The sequence below is a fragment of the Pinus tabuliformis genome, chromosome 4_1 (assembly GCF_031772625.1).
Source record: "Pinus tabuliformis cultivar Carrire ecotype Pingquan chromosome 4_1, CPIR1, whole genome shotgun sequence".
In the NCBI taxonomy this organism is placed as follows: domain Eukaryota; kingdom Viridiplantae; phylum Streptophyta; class Pinopsida; order Pinales; family Pinaceae; genus Pinus; species Pinus tabuliformis.
The window spans coordinates 855,272,488-855,297,681 of NC_142303.1; positions in this window are offsets into that span (position 1 = coordinate 855,272,488).

The following is a 25,194-nucleotide window of genomic DNA, read 5'->3' on the forward strand; positions in this document are numbered from 1 at the left end:
GGGAATAATAAACCCAAGGGATTAATACCAAAACCCCTTCGGATTATGAACCCAAGGAAATAATATTAAACCCAAGGGACTAAAATTATAAAGTGAAGGTATATAAACCCTAAAACAAATAAACCCTAAGGGAATAATATTAAACCCTAGGAATATGAACCTTTCGATTAATAAACCTAAGGGATTGATATTATAAACCCAAGGGAATAATAAATTTAAGAGATAAAAATGATAAAGCCAAGGTATATAAACCCTAAGACAAATATTATAAACCCTAAAACAAACATGGTTGACCATGGTTGAACATGGTTAATTTCCATATTGAGACAATCCTTGTTACATTGTGACGTTGGACCATGCTTGATCATGATGTAATTTGATATCGAGCCAATCATTGTCATAATGCAACGTTGGGTCATGGTTAACCATGGTTGATTTTCATATTGAGAGAATCTTTGTCAAAATGTGATATTTAACCATGGTTGACCATCGTTGGCTATGATTGACCATGGTTGACCATGATTGATATTATAAGCCCAAGGAAATAAAAAACCCAAGGGATTAATACTAAGGCCCTAAGGGATTATGAACCTAAGGGAATAATATTAAACCAAAGGGACTAATATTATAAACCCTAGGTATGTAAACCCTAATATTAATATTATAAACACTAAAATAAACATGGTTGACTATGGTTAACCATGGATGATTTTCATATTGAGACAGTCCTTGTCACAATGCGATGTTGAACCATGGTTAACTATAGTTGATTTTCATATCAAGACAATCTTTTTCAAAATGCAACGTTTGACCATGATTGACCATGGAGTACCATGTTTCATTTTATAAAACATGGTTGATCACGGTTGACCAAGCTTGGCCATGAGTGACAATGGTTGACCAAGGGACTATAAACCTAAGGGAATAATATTAAACCCTAAGAATATGAACCCTTAGAGTAATAAACCCAAGGGATTGATATTAGAAACCTAAGGAATAATACACCCAAGGGATAAAAAATATAAACCCAAGGTATATAAACCCTAAGATAAATATTATAAACCCTAAAATAAACTTGGTTGACCATGGTTGTCTATGGTTGATTTCCATATTGAGAGAATCCTTGTGATAATGTGATGTTGGACCATGCTTGACCATGGATAATTTTAATATGGAGACAATCTTTGTCACAACGTGATGTTGGACCATGGTTGACCATGGTTGATTTTCATATTGAGATAATATTTGTTACAATACAGCATTCGACCATGGTTGACCATTGTTGGCTATGATTGACCATGGTTGACCATGATTGATATTATAAACCCAATGGAATAATAAACCCAAGGGATTAATACTACAAACCAAAGGGAATAATAAACCCAAGGGATTAATACTAAAACCCCAAGCGATTATGAACCCAAGGGATTGATATTATAAAACAAAGGGAATAATAAACCTAAGGAATTAATACTAAAACCCCAAGGGAATGATATTAAACCCAATGGACTAATATCATAAACTCAAGGTATATAAATCCTAAGATAAATATTATAAATAGTAAAAAAAACATGGTTGATGATGGTTGTTTTTCATATTAAGACAATCCTTGTCACAATATGATGTTGGAGCATGGTTGGCCATGGTTGATTTTCATATCGAGACAATCTTTGTCACAATATGACATTCGACCATTGTTGACCATGATTGACCATGGCTGACCATGTTAGATTTTATAAAACATGGTTCACCATGATCGACCATTATTGACCATGGTTAACCATGATTGTCCATGGTTGACCATCATTGTTGATCATGATAAAATAGGCTTTAGTCAAGGTTGATCATGGTTGATGAAATTTAACCATGGTTGACCATGATTGACAATCGTTGACCATGGTTGACCATGATTACCATATTGATACAATCTTTGTCATAATGCAACATTGGACCATGGTTGAGACAATGATTGATTTTTATATTGAGACAATCTTTGTCACAATGCGACATAGGGATTGTGAACCCAGGGGAATAATATTAAACCCAAGGGACTAATATTATAAACTCAAGATATGTACACCCTAAAACAAATATTATAAACACTGAAATAAACATGGTTGATTTCCATATGGAGACAATCCTTGTCACAAAGCGACGTTGGACCATATTTGACCTTGATTGATTTTGAAATCGAGACAATCCTTGTTGCAATGCGACATTTGACCATGGTTGACCATGGTTGATGTTGATACTGAGACAATCATTGTCATAATGAAAAAATTGACCATGGTTGACTTTGGTTGGCTATGAATGACCATGGTTGACCATGATTGATATTATGAACCCAAGGGAATAATAAACCTAAGGGAATGATATTATAAACCCAAGGGAATAATAAATGCAAGGGATTAATACCAAAACCCCTTCTGATTATGAACCCAAGGGACTAAAATTATAAACCCAAGGTATATAAACCTTCAAACAAACAAACCCTAAGGGAATAGTATTAAACCCTAGGAATATCAACCTTTAGATTAATAAACATAAAAGATTGATATTATAAACCCAAGGGAATAATAAACCCAATAGATAAAAATGATAAACCCAAGGTATATAAACCCTAAGATAAATATTATAAACCCTAAAATGAACACGGTTGACCATGGTTGAACATGGTTAATTTCCATATTGAGACAATCCTTGTCAGAATGTGATACTGGAGCATGGTTGACCATGCTTGGCCATGATGTAATTTCATATCAAGACAATCGTTGTCATAATGTGACGTTGAGCCATGGCTGACCATGGTTGGCTATGATTGACCATGATTGTCATTATAAGCCCAAGGGAATAATAAACCCAAGGTATTAATACTAAGACCCCAAGGGATTATGAACCCAAGGGAATAATATTAAACCAAAACGACTAATATTATAAACCCTAGGTATGTAAACCCTAATATTAATATTATAAACATTAAAATAAACATGGTAGACCATGGTTGATTTTAATATTGAGACAATCCTTGTCACAATGCGATGTTGGACTATGATTAACCATGATTGATTTTCATATCAAGACAATCTTTGTCACAATGCGACGTTTGACCATGGTTGACCATGATTGACCATGGAGGACCATGTTTGATTTTATAAAACATGGTTGATCATGGTTGAACAAGCTTGACCATGAGTGAAAATGGTTGATAGGGACTATAAACCCAAGGGAATAATATTAAACCCTAAGAATATGAACCCTTAGAGTAATAAACCCAAGGGATTGATATTAGAAACCTAAGGGAATAATAAACCCAAGGGATAAAAAATATAAACCCAAGGTATATAAACCCTAAGATAAATATTATAAACCATTAAATAAACTTGGTTGACCATGGTTGATTTCCATATTGAGAAAATCCTTGTGACAATGTGATGTTGGACCATGCTTGACCATGAATGATTTTCATATCAAGACAATCTTTGTCACAATGTGATGTTGGACCATGGTTAACCATGGTTGATTTTCATATTGAGGAAATCTTTGTCACAATACATCATTCGAACATAGTTGGGTATGATTGACCATGGTTGACCATGATTAATATTATAAACCCAAGGGATTGATATTGTAAACCAAAGGGAATAATAAACCAAAGGGATTAATACTAAAACCCCAAGGGATTATGAACCCAAGGGAATACTATTAAACCCAAAGGACTAATATTATAAACTCAAGGTATATAAACCATAAGATAAATATTATAAACAGTAAAACAAACATGGTTGATGATGGTAGATTTTCATATTGAGACAATCCTTGTCACAATGCGATGTTGGAGCAAGGTTGGCCATGGATGATTTTCATATCGAGATAACCTTTGTCACAATACGACATTCGAATATTGTTGACCATGATTGACCATGTTTGATTTTATAAGACATAGTTCACCATGATTGACCATGGTTGACCATGGTTAACCATGATTTTCCATGGTTGACCATAATTGTTGATCATGATCAAAGAGGATTTAGTCAAGGTTGATCATGGTTGATGAAATTCAACCATGGTTGACCCTTATTGATATTATAAAACTAGGGGAATAATAAGCATAAAGGGTTGATATTATAAACGCAAGGGATTAATATTAAAACCCCAAGGGATTATGAAACCAAGGGAATAATATTAAATCCAATGGGAAAATATTATAAACCCAAGGTATATAAACCCTAAGATAAATATTATAAACAGTAAAACAAATATGGTGACGATGGTTGATTTTCATATTGAGATAATCCTTGTCACAATGTGACGTTGGAGCATGATTGACCATGGTTGATTTTATATCGAGACAATCTTTGTCACAATGTGACATTCAATCATGGTTGACCATGATTTTCCATGGTTGACCATCATTATTGGTCATGATCAAAGAGATTTTAATCAGGGTTGATCATGGTTGATGAAATTCAACCATGGTTAATCATGGTTGACCATTGTTGACCATGATTGATCATGGTTGACTATTGTTGACTATGGTTGACCATAAAGACATAGACCATGGTCGACCAGATTCAAGCATGATTAACCATCATTGATCATGGTTCACCATATAGACATTGATTAACCATTATGACCATGGTTGTTGATGGTGGAGCATGCTTGACCATGGGAGATCATCGTTGAATATTGTTGATCGTCGCAGACGATAGTTGGCATTGATTGACCATGGTTCAACATGGTTCAACATGTTTGACTAGATTCAACCATGGTTGAGTATATTAAATTTTATTATTTTATTAATAATATTTATTAACTTATTAAGTAGTATTAATTAATTAATTAATAATTAATTTAAGGTCATTTATTTAGAATAATTAAAATGTTAATATATTAATCTAAACATAGTTAAATTAATTTTCAAATTAATGTTCAATGTTATCCAATATTTTCAACTATAAATTATTTATAAATAAACTATAAAAAAATTATTGTTATTAATATTTTTTAAAATTATTAATATTATAATTAATAAAATATTGTTAACTATTTATAATATTATTAGTTATTATTATTTATTTTTAATCATATTTATATTTGATATTATAAACCAAAGAGAACAGTGAACCCAAGCGATTGATATTATAAAACCAAGGGAGAAATAAACCCAAGGGAATAATATTAAACCTAATGGACTAATATTATAAACCCAATGTACATAAACCCTAAGATAAATATTATAAACACTAAAATAAACATGGTTGACCATGGTTGATTTTCTTATTGAGACAATCCTTGTCACAATGCGACGTTGGACCATGGTTGATTTTCATATGGAGACAAACTTTGTCACAATGTGATGTTCAACCATGGTTGACCATGATTGACCATGGTTAACCATGTTTCATTTTATAATACATGGTTAACCATGATTGACCATGGTTGACGATCATTGTTGTTTATGATTAAAGAGATTTTAATCAAGGTTGATCATTGTTGATGAAATTCAACCATGGTTAACCATGGTTGAGTGTGGTTGGGCATATAGACATTGACCATGGTCAACCATATTCAAGCATGATTAACCATCATTGATCATGGTTCACCGTAGAGACATTGATTAAACCATTATGACCATGGTTGATGATGGTGGAGCATGCTTGACCATGGAAGATCATTCTTGAACATCGTTGATCATGGTAGATGATGGTTGACATTGATTGACATTCAACCATAGTTGAACGTATTCAATTTTATTAATTTATTAGTAATGTTTTATGAATTTATTAAATAGTATAAATTAGTTAATAATTTATTTCAGGTCATTTATTTATAATAATTAATATTAATACTTATAAGAAATTAAGAAAATAATTTCACGAGAGCTTTTGTGAGGGGTTGACATATGGAAAGTAATAATCAAAATATTGGAATAAAGAAAATAATTGTTTTGCATGAGGTGCCAAATGTTGTTGTAGAAACCTTGTATATAAAAAAGAACAAGTTATGAGAAAGAGATGGTTTTTTGAGCACCCTATTGTTTCATGAAAGTCTTAGTGACAATTTGTATTTTGAATGGCTATTGAGATATGTGGAAAGTTTGTGAAAATGGAGGTTTTGTGAGTAGGAACCTTTTGAACTTGAGGTCTTTTCTCCAATTACTAGTGTCCCCATCTTTTGTACATCCCCATTGTAGCTTAGGGGTCTGGGGGGAGAAGAGTACCCAAGGAGAAGGCAGGGAGGTTCACTAGTGATTCAAGTGATGTTCGGTCAAGCATATACTTCATTATCACTCAAAAAAATGACCTGAGGCTACATCAAGCATACAATGCCACTCAACATTGACTTCATCTAGTGGAGGGTACAATAAAATTTTCTATTTATATTCATTAAAGTTTATATGTATTTAATGCAAGCAATTTCTACATTAAACTATGAATTTTATGTGTGAAACTATGTTAAATTGGATGGTGTGTTATATTTAATTAGTTTTATGTATTCATTGCAAATATATGCTACATTCAACAAGGAGTGTGTGTGAGACTAATATTAACTTGAATGATATATTATGTTAATAATTGTTAAATGATCGAAATATCTAATGCTATTGTTATAATGCTAACATTGTTCTATCAATATGATCTAATTCTACTTGTAAAATTGATGTTATTTTGATCTAAATATCTTTTGAAAGTATAATAGGGGCTTAGTAGTTTGTGCCCAACCATGAGAGTAACCATTTTATTGTATATTTAACTCTTTGTTATGTAAATTTCATTTCAATCATAACATGTCATTAAAACAACATATTGATATACTTTTCTATGGGAATATAACATCTACCATTCAAAACTCATGTAAATTCTCATTCCAATCATAGTGTGTGATAAAACAGTGTGTTAATGTAGTTTTCAATTGGAATAGAACCTCTCCCAAACCATGAGCCCAACCATGAGAGTAACCATTTTATTGTATATTTAACTCTTTGTTATGTAAATTTCATTTCAATCCTAACATATCATTAAAACAACATATTGATATACTTTTCTATGGGAATATAACATTTACCATTCAAAACTCATGTAAATTCTCATCCCAATCATAGTGTGTGATAAAACAATGTGTTAATGTAGTTTTCAATGGGAATAGAACCTCTGCCATTGAAAATCTATACATTACACTCTTACACTTTAGTGGAGGTCTTAATTTATGACCCAACGGTGTTAAGAGAGACCTCGAGTGAGCTTACAATTCTATTGTCTTTGTGTTTTGAGGGATTCCATGAAATTGTCATCCTTCTGGGATGTCAAATCATAATTAATCTTGTTGAGGGTTTGATTTGCATCAACATCAATATTTGTAAATAAACATAATAAGTGTAATATAAAGGTTTGGTTGATTTATCACTCCATTTTTCTGAATTCTATGAACAAGTGATCTGATATGATGTGGTAGTCATCAAATCTGCTCATAAAATTGTAAAATCTATAATGTATATTAGCCTTGCCATCGTACATTGATATTTATTCTTTCCTCGTATCATCGGTGAGATCTATCTATTGCGGATGACCAAATAAAATGCATAGGCTAGACCAACCGAGATTGAATTGAAGTCGAGCGTTGATGTAGTGACATTTCCTGAAACCAATGCAACCACTCAATATTAGAGAACATTGTAATGTTTAATGCCTCGATTGTTAAATAGTACTCTTTGATGATCGGAAGTACTGTCTTTGGGTATCGTGACCAAGTGAGACACGAGTTGGGCATATCTCTTGTAAATTTGAATTCCCTCTAAGCGATGACTTATGATTCACCGATCAACTGTCTGGACTAATACACTCGTGATATATTACAGTTGTGATTAGTGAAGGAAACATGAAAGATTATAATTCACTAGGGTAGAGGAGAGGAGTCCAGTGGTTGCGGTAACTTTAGTTGTGGTGAGGATATGGCAATGACATAAGGAATTAATTAAAACGGAAATTTTTACGACACCAAAATAGAGTAAAACAAAAAAGGTTGTGGTAAATCTATTTGTGAAAGATTAATACCATAACTAACTAGCCACATTTTATATTATATGTCAAAACATAAGGAAATTACATTGGTGTAATAAATGGAGGCTGCAGCTCCAAGTGAAAACACAAAAGACTTATTGCGATTTACACATCACTGGGTTTCAGAGTAAATGTTTGTAAAAGATTAATACCATAACGCAACTAGCCACACTTTATATTATATGTCAAAACATAAGGAAATTACATTGGCTTAATAAATGGAGGTTGGAGCTCCAAGTGAAAACACAAGAGACTTACCGCCATTTACCCATCACTGGGGTTGCAGAGTAAATGTCTATAAATAAATCTATTTGTGAAAGATTAATACCATAAGTGAAAACACAAAAGACTTGGTGTAATAAATGGAGGTTGCAGCTCCAAGTGAAAACACAAAAGACTTACTGCCATTTACGCATCACTGGGGTTGCAGAGTAAATGCCTGTAAAACTCCAATAAATCTACTTGTAAAAGATTAATACCATAAGTGAAAACATAAAAGACTTACTGTGATTTAGGCATCACTGGGCTTGTAGAGTAAATGTCTGTAAAAGATTAATACCATAACACAACTAGCCACACTTTATATTATATGTCAAAACATAAGGAAAATACATTGGCATAACTCTGCAGCTCCAAGTGAAAAATGTCTGTAATAAATGGAGTCCACAACTCCAAGTGAAAACACAAAAGACTTGCTGTCTGGAGCTCCAAGTGAAAACACAAAAGGTTAAAACACAAAAGACTTACTGTCTCGAGCTCCAAGTGAAAACACAAAAGACTTACTGCCATTTACGCATCGGGGTTGTACAGTAAATGGCTGTAAAACTCATGCATCGGGTTCCAGAGTAAATTTCTGTAAAACTCAGTAAAACCGGTTTTCACACGCCCACCAATATTTCCTCCACGATTTTCTCCTCACTACCTCACAGTCTTTCATCCTGTATGGCTCTCTCACTTATCCAACATTCTACAAATGACTTTTACGTCCATATTTATCTCAACATACAAATTTGACATTAATACATGAGAGAGAAAATAATTAATATGCAACATGGGTGATTTTACATAATAACTTGCATGTGTTGTGGAGTGTGGCAACAGTGGCGGAGTGAATGCTTGTCCATAACTATTTACCAAAATTCATTAAATGCCTTAAACTCTCTATTGTGTGGCAGAATAGTAGCAGCGTTTTACCTCTGCTCTGTCATTTTGCCTGCAATCAAAATCGCAACGATGAAGTAGTTGACTAGACAAACATGGTGTTTGTGAATATGTTTAAGGCAATGATTAGAATTATTATTTCCAACACTTTTCTCCCACTACATGAAATCTCCTCTCATCTTCAACGCAATGATTTCCTTCACTAAATGGAATACCAATGTTAATGGCACAAAGTTATTGATAGGGTTTGGACAGATTTCACTTTCCTCATATCCTCTCTATTCAAACCATAGTTACTGTGACAATAGACAACTGTAAGTAGATCTCTAACTGTATTTTTGTTTAATAACCAGAGTAAAATCACATACTTCTCTCTTTGGTAACGTGGGACTCTACATATAATCTATAACACGAAGTTGATAATATCATCCATCGCCATGGATAAATTCGGTAAACTACAAAGTAAAATCATATACTTCCCTCTTTGGTAACGTGGGACTCTGCATATAATCTACAACACTAAGTTGATAATATAGTCCGTCGCCATGGATAAATTTGGTAAACTATAGTCTCGGGCCTTTAAAGGACATGATACAAGAAATCTAACCATAATTCATGCTAGCACATTAGATGGTAGTGCATGCATTTGTTTCTTGATTGCGTATACCTTCATTACCATAACATCGTACCTATGAATAGATGCAAACCAACGCATTGAATCGATCAACTATCGATTACTACACCTATCCATCACAACCGATGAAACACAAACACAACGAATTCAGAGCGAAAGGTAAATATGTGTCTTTTGATTTAGTTTATTTTTAAAATCTAACTCTTTGCGCTCAGATCACTACAGTCATGGATAAGGAGTCAGATGAAGCACATGCTTCACATATTCCCTCCACAGTAAACCTTAAAATAAACATGGTCGACCATGGTTGATTTCCATATGGAGACAATCCTTGTTACAATCCAATAGTGGACCATGGTTGACCATGATTGATTTTCAAATCGAAACAATCTTTGTCACAATGTGACATTGGACCATGGATGACCATGGTTGATTTTCATATTGAGACAATCTTTGTCACAATGTGACATTTAACCATGGTTTACCATGATTGATATTATAAACCCAAGGGATTAATGCTAAAACCCATTGGTATTATGAACCAAAGGGAATAATATTAAACCCAAGGGACTAAAATTATAAATCCAACATATATAAACCCTGTAAAAGATAAACCCTAGGAATAAGAGCCCTTATATTAATAAACCTAAGGGATTGATATAATAAACCCAAGGGAATAATAAACCCAAGGGATAAAAGTTATAAACCCAAGGTATATAAACTCCAAGATAAATATTAAAAACCCTAAAATAAACATGTTTGGCCATGGTTGATCATGGTTTATTTCCATATTGAGACAATCGTTGTCAAAATGCGACGTTGGACTATGGTTGACCATGCTTGATTTTCATATCAAGACAGTCATTGTCACCCGAAGGAAAAATATAATAAACCCAAAGGGATTAATACTAAAATCCCAAGGGAATAATATTAAACCCACCAAACAAATATTATAAACCCAAGGTATATAATCCATAAGATAAATATTATAAACATTAAAATAAACAGTGGTTGAAGATGATTGATTTTCATATTGAGACAATCCTTGTCATAATGCGATGTTAGAGCATGGTTGACCATGGTTGATTTTCATATGGAGACAATCTTTGTCATAATGCAACGTTTTACCATGGTTGACCATGTTTGATTTTATAAAACATGGCTAACCATGTTTCATTTTATAAAACATGGTTGACCATGGTTGATTCTCATATTGAGACAATATTTGCCACAATGCGATGTTAGACCATGCTTGAGCATGATTAAAATTATAAAACATTGTTGACAATGATTCACCATGGTTAACCATGATTGATATTATAAACCCAAGAGAATATTAAACCCTAGGGATTAAACTAAAAACCCAAGAGATTATAAACCTAAGAGAATAATATTAAACCCTAGGCATATGAACTCCTATATTAATAAGCCTAAGGGATTGATATTATAAACCCAAGAGAATAATAAACCCAAGGGATAAAAATTATAAACCCAAGGTATATAAACCCTAAGATAAATATTATAAACCCTAAAATAGACATTGTTGACCATAGTTAGTTTCCATATAGAGACAATCCTTGTCACAATGCAACATTGGAACATGGTTGACCATGTTTGACCATGATTGTTTTTCATATCGAGACAATATTTGTCACAATGTGACATTGGGCGATGGTTGACCATGGTAGATTTTCATATTGAGACAATCTTTGTCAAAATGTGACTTTTGATCATGGTTGACCATGGTTGGCTATGGTTGACCATGCATGACCACGATTGATATTATAAACCCAAGGGAATAATAAACCAAAGGGATTTATACTATAAACCCAAGGGAATAATAAACCCATGGGATTAATACTAAAACCCCAAGGGATTATGAACCCTAGGGAATAATATTAAATCGAAGGAACTAATATTATAAACCCAAGGTATGTAAACCATAAGATTAATATTATAAACACTAAAATATGCATGGTTAACCATCGTTGAATTTCATATTGAGACAATCCTTGTTACAATGTGATGTTGGACCATGGTTAACCATGGTTAACCATGGTTAACTATGGTTAACCATGGTTAACTATGGTTAACCATGGTTGATTTTCATATCAAGACAATGTTTGTCACAATGCGACGTTTGACCATGGGTGACGATGGTTGACCATGATTGACCGTGGATGACCATGTTTCACCAAGGTTGACCATGATTGACAATTGTTGACCATGGTTGACCATGATTATCAGATTGATACAATCTTTTTCATAATGCGACGTTGGACCATGGTTGAGACAATGATTGATTTTGATATTGAGACAATCTTTCTCACAATGCGACGTAGGGATTATGAAACCAAGGGAATAATATTAAACCCAAGGGTCTAATATTATAAACTCAAGATATGTAAACCCTAAGATAAATATTATAAACCCTAAAATAAACATAGTTGATTTCCTTATTGAGACAATCCTTGTCACAAAGTGACATTGGACTATGGTTGACCTTGATTGATTTTGAAATAGAGACAATCCTTGTTTCAATGCAACATTGGACCATGGTTGACCACGGTTTATTTTCATACTCAGACAATCTTTTTCACATTGTGACATTTGACCATGGTTGGCTATGAATTACCATGGTTAACCACAATTGATATTATAAACCCAATGGATTGATATTATAAACCCAAGGGAATAATAAACCCAAGGTATTAATACTAAAACCCCTTCGGATTATGAACCCAAGGAAATAATATTAAACCCAAGGGACTAAAATTATAAAGTCAAGGTATATAAACCCTATATCAAATAAACCCTAAGGGAATAATTTTAAACTCTAGGAATATGAACCTTTCGATTAATAAACCTAAGGGATTGATATTATAAACCCAAGGGAATAATAAATCCAAGAGATAAAAATGATAAAGCCAAGGTATATAAACCCTAAGACAAATATTATAAACCCTAAAACAAACATGGTTGACCATGGTTGAACATGGTTAATTTCCATATTGAGATAATCCTTGTCACATTGTGACGCTGGACCATGCTTGATCATGATGTAATTTCATATCGATCCAATCATTGTCATAATGCAACGTTGGGTCATGGTTGACCATGGTTGATTTTCATATTGAGAGAATCTTTGTCAAAATGTGATATTTAACCATGTTTGACCATCGATGGCTATGATTAACCATGGTTGACCATGATTGATATTATATGCCAAAGGAAATAAAAAACTCAAGGGATTAATACTAAGGCCCTAAGGGATTATGAACCTAAGGGAATAATATTAAACCAAAGGGACTAATATTATAAACCCTAGGTATGTAAACCCTAATATTAATATTATAAACACTAAAATAAACATGGTTGACTATGGTTAACCATGGATGATTTTCATATTGAGACAGTCCTTGTCACAATGCAATGTTGGACCATGGTTAACTATGGTTGATTTTCATATCAAGGCAATCTTTGTCGCAATTTGACGTTTGACCATGGTTGACCATGATTGACCATGGAGTACCATGTTTGATTTTATAAAACATGGTTGATCACGGTTGACCAAGCTTGGCCATGAGTGACAATGGTTGACCAAGGGACTATAAACCTAAGGGAATAATATTCAACCCTAAGAATATGAACCCTTAGAGTAATAAACCTAAGGGATTGATATTAGAAACCTAAGGAATAATAAACCCAAGGGATAAAAAATATAAACCCAAGGTATATAAACCTAAGATAAATATTATAAACCCTAAAATAAACTTGACTGGCCATGGTTATCTATGGTTGATTTCCATATTGAGACAATCCTTGTGACAATGTGATGTTGGACCATGCTTGACCATGGATAATTTTAATATTGAGACAATCTTTGTCACAACGTGATGTTGGACCATGGTTGACCATGGTTGATTTTCATATTGAGACAATATTTGTCACAATACATCATTCGACCATGGTTGACCATTGTTGGCTATGATTGACCATGGTTGACCATGATTGATATTATAAACCCAAGGGATTGATATTATAAACCAAAGGGAATAATAAACGCAAGGGATTAATACTAAAACCCCAAGGGATTATGAACCCAAGGGATTGATATTATAAAACAAAGGGAATAATAAACCCAAGGAATTAATACTAAAACCCCAAGGGATTATGAGCACAACGGAATGATATTAAACTCAATGGACTAATATCATAAACTCAAGGTATATAAATCCTAAGATAAATATTATAAATAGTAAAAAAAACATGGTTGATGATGGTTGTTTTTCATATTAAGACAATCCTTGTCATAATACGATGTTGGAGCATGGTTGGCCATGGTTGATTTTCATATCGAGACAATCTTTGTCACAATATGACATTCGACCATTGTTGACCATGATTGACCATGGATGACCATGTTTGATTTTATATAACATGGTTCACCATGATCGACCATTGTTGACCATGGTTAACCATGATTGTCCATGATTGACCATCATCATTGATCATGATAAAATAGGCTTTAGTCAAGGTTGACTATTGTTGATGAAATTTAACCATGTTTGACCATGATTGACAATCGTTGACCATGGTTGACCATGATTACCATATTGATACAATCTTTGTCATAATGCAACGTTGGACCATGGTTGAGACAATGATTGATTTTGATATTGAGACACTCTTTGTCACAATGCGACATAGGGATTATGAACCCAGGGGAATAATATTAAACCCAAGGGACTAATATTATAAACTCAAGATATGTAAACCCTAAAACAAATATTGTAAACCCTAAAATAAACATGGTTGATTTCCATATGGAGACAATCCTTGTCACAAAGCGACGTTGGACCATAGTTGACCTTGATTGATTTTGAAATCGAGACAATCCTTGTTGCAATGCGACATTTGACCATGGTTGACCATGGTTGATGTTGATACTGAGACAATCTTTGTCATAATGAAAAATTTGACCATGGTTTACTTTGGTTGGCTATGAATGACCATGGTTGACCATGATTGATATTATAAACCCAAGGGAATAATAAATCTAAGGGATTGATATTATAAATCCAAGGGAATAATAAACACAAGGGGTTAATACCAAAACCCCTTTGGATTATGAACCCAAGGGACTAAAATTATAAACCCAAGGTATATAAACCTTCAAACAAACAAACCCTAAGGGAATAGTATTAAACCCTATGAATATCAACCTTTAGATTAATAAACCTAAAATATTGCTATTATAAACCCAAGGGAATAATAAACCCAATAGATAAAAATTATAAACCCAAGGTATATAAACCCTAAGATAAATATTATAAACCCTAAAATGAACATGGTTGACCATGGTTAATTTCCATATTGAGACAATCCTTGTCATAATGTGATACTGGACCATGGTTGACCATGCTTGGCCATGATGTAATTTCATATCAAGACAATCGTTGTCATAATGTGACGTTGAGCCATGGCTGACCATGGTTGGCTATGATTGACCATGATTGTCATTATAAGTGCAAGGGAACAATAAACCCAAGGGATTAGTACTAAGACCCCAAGGGAATAATATTAAACCAAAATGACTAATATTATAAACTCTAGGTATGTAAACACTAATATTAATATTATAAACACTAAAATAAACATGGTAGACCATGGTTGACCATGGCTGATTTTAATATTGAGACAATCCTTGTCACAATGAAATGTTGGACTATGATTAACCATGATCGATTTTCATATCAAGACAATCTTTGTCACAATGCGGCGTTTGACCATGATTGACCATGGAGGACCATGTTTGATTTTATAAAACATGGTTGATCATGGTTGACCAAGCTTGACCATGAGTGAAAATGGTTGACCAAGGGACTATAAACCTAAGGGAATAATATTAAACCCTAAGAATATGAACCCTTAGAGTAATAAACCCAAGGGATTGATATTAGAAACCTAAGGGAATAATAAACCCAAGGGATAAAAAATATAAACCCAAGGTATATAAACCCTAAGATAAATATTATAAACCCTTAAATAAACTTGGTTGACCATGGTTGATTTCCATATTGAGAAAATCCTTGTGACAATGTGATGTTGGACCATGCTTGACCATGAATGATTTTCATATTGAGACAATCTTTGTCACAATGTGATGTTGGACCATGGTTTACCATGGTTGATTTTCATATTGAGGAAATCTTTGTCACAATACATCATTCGAACATGGTTGGGTATGATTGACCATGGTTGACCATGATTGATATATAAACCCAAGGGATTGATATTATAAACCAAAGGGAATAATAAACCGAAGGGATTAATACTAAAACCCCAAGGGATTATGAACCCAAGGGAATACTATTAAACCCAAAGGACTAATATTATAAACTCAAGGTATATAAACCGTAAGATAAATATTATAAAAAGTAAAACAAACATGGTTGATGATGGTTGATTTTCATATTGAGACAATCCTTGTCACAATGCGATGTTGGAGCAAGGTTGGCCATGGATGATTTTCATATCAAGACAACCTTTGTCACAATATGACATTCGACTATTGTTGACCATGATTGACCATTTTTGATTTTATAAGACATGGTTCACCATGATTGACCATGGTTGACCATGGTTGACCCTTATTGATATTATAAAACTAGGGGATTAATAAGCATAAAGGGTTGATATTATAAACACAAGGGATTAATATTAAAACCCCAAGGGATTATGAACCCAAGGGAATAATATTAAACCCAATGGGAAAATATTATAAACCCAAGGTATATAAACCCTAAGATAAATATTATAACAGTAAAACAAATATGGTGACGATGGTTGATTTTCATATTGAGATAATCTTTGTCACAATGTGACGTTGGAGCATGATTGACCATGGTTGATTTTATATCGAGACAATCTTTGTCACAATGCAACATTCAATCATGGTTGACCACGATTGACCATGTTTGATTTTATGAAACATAGTTCACCATGATTGACCATGGTTGACCATGATTTTCCATGGTTGACCATCATTATTGGTCATGATCAAAGAGATTTTAATCAAGGTTGATCATGGTTGATGAAATTCAACCATGGTTAATCATGGTTGACCATCGTTGACCATGATTGATCGTGGTTGACTATTGTTGACTGTGGTTGACCATAAAGACATAGACCATGGTCGACCAGATTCAAGCATGATTAACCATCATTGATCATGGTTCACCATAGAGGCATTGATTAACCATTATGACCATGGTTGTTGATGGTGGAGCATGCTTGACCATGGGAGATCATCGTTAAAAATTGTTGATCATCGCAGACGATAGTTGACATTGATTGACCATGGTTCAACATGTTTGACTAGATTCAACCATGGTTGAATATATTCAATTATATTATTTTATTAATAATATTTAGTAACTTATTAAGTAGTATTAATTAATTAATTAATAATTAGTTTAAGGTCATTTATTTATAATAATTAAAATGATAATATATTAATCTAAACATAGTTAAATTAATTTTCAAATTAATGTTCAATGTTATCCAATATTTTCAACTATAAATTATTTATAAATAAACTATACAAAATTTATTGTTATTAATGTTTTTTAAAATTATTAAGATTATAATTAATAAAATATTGTTAACTATGTTATTAGTTATTATTATTTATTTTTAACCATATTTATATTTATATTTGATATTATAAACCAAAGGGAACAGTGAACCCAAGGGATTGATATTATAAAACCAAGGGAGAAATAAACCCAAGGGAATAATGTTAAACCTAACATACTAATATTATAAACCCAATATATATAAACCCTAAGATAAATATTATAAACACTAAAATAAACATGGTTGGCCATGGCTGATTTTGTTATTGAAACAATCCTTGTCACAATGCGAGTTGGACCATGGTTGATTTTCATATGGAGACAAACTTTGTCACAATGTGATGTTCAACCATGGTTGACCATGATTGACCATGGTTAACCATGTTCGATTTTATAATACATAGTTGACCATGATTGACCATGGTTGACTATCACCTTTGTTTATGATTAAAGAGATTTTAATCAAGGTTGTTCATGGTTGATGAAATTCAACCATTGTTAACCATGGTTGAGTGTGGTTGGGCATATAGACATTGACCATGGTCAACCATATTCAAGCTTGATTAACCATCATTGATCATGGTTCACCGTAGAGACATTGATTAAACCGTTATGACCATGGTTGATGATGGTGGAGCCTGCTTGACCATGGAAGATCATTCTTGAACATCGTTGATCATGCTAGATGATTGTTGACATTGATTCAAATTCAACCATAGTTGAACGTATTCAATTTTATTAATTTATTAGTAATGTTTTATGAATTTATTAAATAGTATAAATTAGTTAATAATTTATTTTAGGTCATTTATTTATAATAATAAATATTAATACTAATAAGAAATTAAGAAAATAATTTCACGAGAGATTTTGTGATGGGTTGACATATGGAAAGTAATAATCGAAATATTGGAATAAAGAAAATAATTGTTTTGCATGAGGTGCCAAATGTTGCTGTAAAAACCTTGTATATAAAAAATACAAGTTACGAGAAAGAGATGGTTTTTTGAGCACCCTATTGTTTCATGAAAGTCTTAGTGACAATTTGTATTTTTAGTGGCTATTGAGATATGTGTCAAGTTTGTGAAAATGGAGGATTTGTGAGTAGGAACCTTTTGAACTTGAGGTCTTTTCTCCAATTGCTATTGTCCCCATCTTCTATACATCCCCATTGTAGCTTAGGGGTCTGGGGGGAGAAGAGTACCGAAGGAGAAGACAGGGAGGTTCACTGGTGATTCAAGTGATGTTTGGTCAAGCATATACTTCATTATCACTCAAAAAAATGACTTGAGGCTACATCAAGCATACAGTGCCACTCAACATTGACTTCATCTAGTTGAGGGTACAATAAAATTTTCTATTTATATTCGTTAAAGTTTATATGTATTTAATGCAAGCAATTTCTACATTGAACTATGGATTTTATGTGTGAAATTATGTTAAATTGGATAGTGTGTTATATTTAATTAGTTTTATGTATTCATTGCAAATATATGCTACGTTGAACAAGGAGTGTGTGTGAGCTAACATTGTTCTATCAATATGATCTAATTCTACCTGTAAAATTGATGTTATTTTGATCTAAATATCTTTTGAAATTATAATATGGGCTTAGTAGTTTGTGCCCAACCATGAGAGTAACCATTTTATTCTATATTTAACTCTTTGTTATGTAAATTTCATTTCAATCATAGCATGTCATTAAAACAACATATTGATATACTTCTCTATGGGAATATAACATCTACCATTCAAAATGCATGTAAATTCTCATTCCAATCATAGTGTGTGATAAAACAATGTGTTAATATAGTTGTTGGAATTCAGAGGCACAGCCAGTCAATAAAACACACAGCAAAATAAACCAAGCACATAAACACAGTTTTTAACGTGGTTCACCCAACCAATCTGGGCTACGTCCACCAAACATAGGCATCAGGAATTTATTATTCAAAATTGGAGATTACATCAAGAAAATCCTCACACTCTCTTAGCAAACATCCGAATGGTTGCCTGTTATATAGCCTAGAGAATCTAACAGCCTCATTAATTCCCTCACATCAAATATAGGAGGCATTAACTCCCTCCCAACAACCTGGAGCTAATCTAGGAACTGAATCCCTATTGTTGTCATCAGCTGAGATTTTTCCTATTTTGCTCAAACAGAAAATATCACAGAAAATCTCAACAATCTCCACCTTGACAACAATTCGCCTGATGCCCTGTTATTATTATTTTATCTTTTCTGCAAGCCAAGAGAAGCCAAACACCAGCGTAGCTTCTCCAACAAAACTGGTTCCGTGAACATGTCTGCACAGTTCTCCTTTGTATGCACCTTTTCAAGAGAAACTCCCCTTTCAGTGATAACCTGTCTTACAAAATGATATTTGATTGGAATATGCTTTGACTTACTATGATAGGCCGGATTCTTAGCCAAATGTATTGCACTTTGACTGTCACAAAGTAACCTGATGTTATCCGGTAACCTACCAAACTCACCAAGCAAACCTTTCAACCAAACCGCCTCTTTGCAAGCATGAGAAGCAGCAATGTATTCTGCTTCAGTAGTGGACAAAGCAACAATATTCTGTAGCTTTGACATCCAGCTTATAGCTCCACCTGCAAGAGTAAAGACGTACCCTGAAGTTGATCTTCTCTTATCCAAATCACCTGCAAAATCGGAATCAACATATCCGCAAACAAATTCACTACTCTTATTGTAAGAAATACAATAACTACTTGTGCCTCTCAAGTACCGAAGCACCCATTTCACTGCTGACCAGTGCTCTTTACCCGGATTTGCCATGTACCTGCTGACAACCCCAACTGCATGAGAAATATCTAGTCGCGTACACACCATCGTATACATCAAACATCCTACTACATTGGCATAAGGAATTCGAGACATATAATCCTTTTCTTCATCTATATTAGGACATAAACTCGAAGAAAGCTTAAAATGGGAAGCTAAAGGGATCGACACAGGCTTCACATTGTTCATACCAAACCTCAAAAGTATTTTCTCAACATACTTCTGTTGTGATAGCCACAGCTTACCATTGCCCCTGTCTCTGAAAATCTCCATGCCCAAAATCTGTCTTGCCGCTCCTAGATCTTTCATATCAAACGTCCTTGCCATCTGAGTTTTCAACCTGTTGATTTCTTCAATGCTTTTGCTTGCTAAAAGCATATCATCAACATATAACACTAAGATAATGAACATGCCATTATTCACCAATTATTGGTTCCACGCTGGTGTTTCAAATATATATACGCAGGTGATATATCCACCCAAAACATCATATCCATGCGGTTTTTAATATATATATTAACGCAGGTTTTGTTTAAATAAATCCACGCAGTTAAATAAGTACTGTTTCCACGCTATACTCATACCCACGCTGTTTAAAATATATATCAACGCATTTTACAAAGCCATACCCACGCTGTTTGTCAACATAGCTACGCAGATTTCAATGTAATTCACACCGTTTTATAACAATTTGAAGACCAACGCACCAGAAATTTAAATACCAGGTATCAGCGCTCTGTTCATTGCTTAACATACCAGGGAGGCACGCTCTACGCACCATTCAACTCCACGACAGGTTTCCACACACCAGCAGACTCGTGGCAGGCAGCAATCAATTAGCAGGTTCACGCACCAGCAATACCATATCACCTCCAGCGCTCCGGTCAACACAAGTCCGCGCTCCAGCAATATACAGCTCCACGCGCGCTGCCAGCAAACGATCCAGGCTATCCTCTCTGCACCAGCACCTCCAACATGCTCTGATACCAATTGTTTGAATTCAGAGGCACAACCAGTCAATAAAACACACAGCAAAATAAACCAAGCACATAAACACAGTTTTTTAACGTGGTTCACCCAACCAATCTGGGCTACGTCCACCAAACATAGGCATCAGGAATTTATTATTCAAAATTGGAGATTACATCAAGAAAATCCTCACACTCTCTTAGCAAACATCTGAATGGTTGCCTGTTATATAGCCTAGAGAATCTAACAGCCTCATTAAATCCCTCACATCAAATATAGGAGGCATTAACTCCCTCCCAACAACCTGGAGCTAATCTAGGAACTGAATCCCTATTGTTGTCATCAGCTGAAATTTTTCCTATTTTGCTCAAACAGAAAATCTCAACAATAGTTTGCAATGGAAATAGAACCTCTCCCAAACCATGAGCCCAACCATGAGAGTAACCATTTTATTGTATATTTAACTCTTTGTTATGTAAATTTCATTTCAATCCTAACATATCATTAAAACAACATATTGATATACTTTCCTACGGGAATAAAACATTTACCATTCAAAACTCATGTAAATTCTCATTCCAATCATAGTGTGTGATAAAACAATGTGTTAATGTAGTTTTCAATGGGAATAGAACCTCTGCCATTCAAAATCTATACATTACACTCTTACACTTTAGTGGAGGTCTTAATTTATGACCCAACGGTGTTAAGAGAGACCTCGAGTGAGCTTACAATTCTATTGTCTTTGTGTTTCGAGGGATTCCATGAAATTGTCATCCTTCTGGGATGTCAAATCATAATTAATGTTGTTGAGGGTTTGATCTGCATCAACATCAATATTTGTAAATAAACGCAATAAGTGTAATATAAAGGTTTGGCTGATTTATCACTCCATTTTTCTGAATTCTATGAACAAGTGATCTGATATGACGTGGTAGTCATCAAATCTGCTCATAAAATTGTAAAATTTATACTGTATATTAGCCTTGCCATCGTACATTGATATTTATTCTTTCCTCGTATCATCGGTGAGATCTATCTATTGCGGACGACCAAATAAAATGCATAGGCTAGACCAACCGAGATTGAATTGAAGTCGAGCGTTGATGTAGTGACATTTCCCGAAACCAATGCAACCACTCAATATTGGAGAATATTGTAATGTAAATAAAATGCATAGGCTAGACCAACCGAGATTGAATTGAAGTCGAGCGTTGATGTAGTGACATTTCCCGAAACCAATGCAACCACTCAATATTGGAGAATATTGTAATGTTTAATGCCTCGATTGTTAAATAGTACTCTTTGATGATTGGAAGTACTGTCTTTGGGTATCGTGACCAAGTGAGACACGAGTTGGGCATATCTCTTGTAAATTTGAATCCCCTCTAAGCGATGACTTATGATTCACCAATCAACTCTTTGGACTAATACACTGGTGATATATTGCAGTTGTGATTAGTGAAGGAAACAATGAAAGATTATAATTCACTAGGGCAGAGGAGAGGAGTCCAGTGGTTGCGGTAACTTCAGTTGCGGTGAGGATATGGCAATGACATAGGGACTTAATTAAAACAGAAATTTTGATCACACCAAAATAGAGTAAAACAAAAAAAGTTGCGGTAAATTTATTTGTGAAAGATTAATACCATAACTTTATGTTATATGTCAAAACATAAGGAAATTACATTGGGGTAATAAATGGAGGCTGCAGCTCCAAGTGAAAACACAAAAGACTTACTGCTACCCATCACTAGGGTTGCAGAGTAAATGTCTGTAAATAAATCTATTCTATTTGTGAAAGATTAATACCATAAGTGAAAACACAAAATAAATGGAGGTTGCAGCTCCAAGTGAAAACACAAAAGACTTACTTCCATTTAAGCATCACTAGGGTTGCAGAGTAAATGTATGTAAAACTCATGTAAAACTCCAGTAATCTACTTGTGAAAGATTAATACCATAAGTGACTTCCTGTGATTTAGGCATCACTGGGCTTGCAGAGTAAATCTCTGTAAAAGATTAATACCATACCGCAAGTAGCCACACTTTATATTATATGTCAAAACATAAGGAAATTACATTGGCATAAGTTTGCAGCTCCAAGTGAAAAATGTCTGTAATAAATGGAGTCTGTAGCTCCAAGTGAAAACACAAATCTCTGAAAATGCCTGTAATAAATGGACTCTGTAGCTCCAAGTGAAAACACAAATCTCTGTAATAGTCTGTAGCTCCAAGTGAAAACACAAATCTCTGTAATAAATGGAGTTTGCAGCTCCAAGTGAAAACACAAAAGACTTACTGTTTGGAGCTCCAAGTGAAAACACAAAAGGCTTACTATCTAGAGCTCCAAGTGAAAACACAAAACACTTACTGCCATTTACACATAGGGGTTACAGAGTAATTAAATGGCTATAAAACTCCGGTAAATCTACTTGTGAAAGATTAATACCATAACCCAACTAGCCACCTTCTCTGGCTTTTTCACTTGTCCAACATTTTACAAATGACTTTTACATCCATATTTATCTCAGCATACAAATTTGACATTAATACATGAGAGAGCAAATAATTAATAGGCAACATGGGTGATTTTACATAATAACTTGCATATGTTGTGGAATGTGGCACCAGTGGAGGAGTGAATGTTTGTCCATACCTATTTACCAAAATTCATTAAATGCCTTCAACTCTCTATTGTGTGACAAAATAATAGCATAGGAGTGTTGTACCTCTGCTCTGTCCTTTCGCCTGCAATCAAAATCGCAACGATAAAGTAGTTGACTAGACAAACATGATGTTTATGAATATGTTCAAGGCAGTGATTTCCGACACTTTTCTCCCACTACATGAAATCTCCTCTCATCTTCAACGTAATGATTTCCTTCACTAAGTGGAATACCAATGTTAATGGCACAAAGTTATTGATAGTGTTTGGATGGATTTCACTTTCCTCATATCCTCTCTATTCAAACCATAGTTACTGTGACGATAGACAACTGTAAGTAGATCTCTAACTGTATTTTTGTTTAATAACCAGAGTAAAATCGCATACTTCTCTCTTTGGTAACGTGGGACTCTACATATAATCTATAACACGAAGTCGATAATATCATCCATCGCCATGGATAAATTCGGTAAACTACAGAGTAAAATCACATACTTCTCTCTTTGATAACGTGGGACTCTTCATATAATCTACAACACGAAGTTGATAATATCGTCCATCGCCATGGATAAATTCGGTAAACTGTAGTCCCGGGCCTTTAAACGACATGATACAAGAAATCTAACCATAATTCATGCTAGCATATTAGATGGTAGTGCATGCGTTTGTTTCTTGATTGCGTATACCTTCATTACCAGAATATCGTACCTGTGAATAGATGCAAACCAGCGCATTGAATCGATCAACTATCGATTACCACACCTATCCATCACAACCGATGAAACACAAACACAACGAATTCAGAGCGAAAGGTAAATATGTGTCTTTTGATTTAATTTATTTTTAAAATCTAACTCTTTGCGCTCAGATCACTACAGTCGTGGTTAAGGGGTCAGACGAAGCACATGCTTCACATATTCCCTCCACAGTCAATAGCACCCGTTAATTTTCAAAAAAATAAAAAGCCAATGTGCGTTTATCTAGCCGGGGTCAAAATAGAAATGTCAATATGGATGAACCCACCCGGGGTCAAAATAGAAATATCAATATGGGTTCATCCACCTGGGGTTCAAATAAAAATGTTTTTGATCCATTAAAAAAATATAATTTAAATAATAAAAATTTTCAAAAACAAAAAATACTTTAATAATTTAAATAATAAAAATTTTCAAAAACAAAAAATACTTTAATACATTCTCATCACAAATTTTTAAAAAGATGAAATGTATAAAAATACAAATAATGGAAAAAAA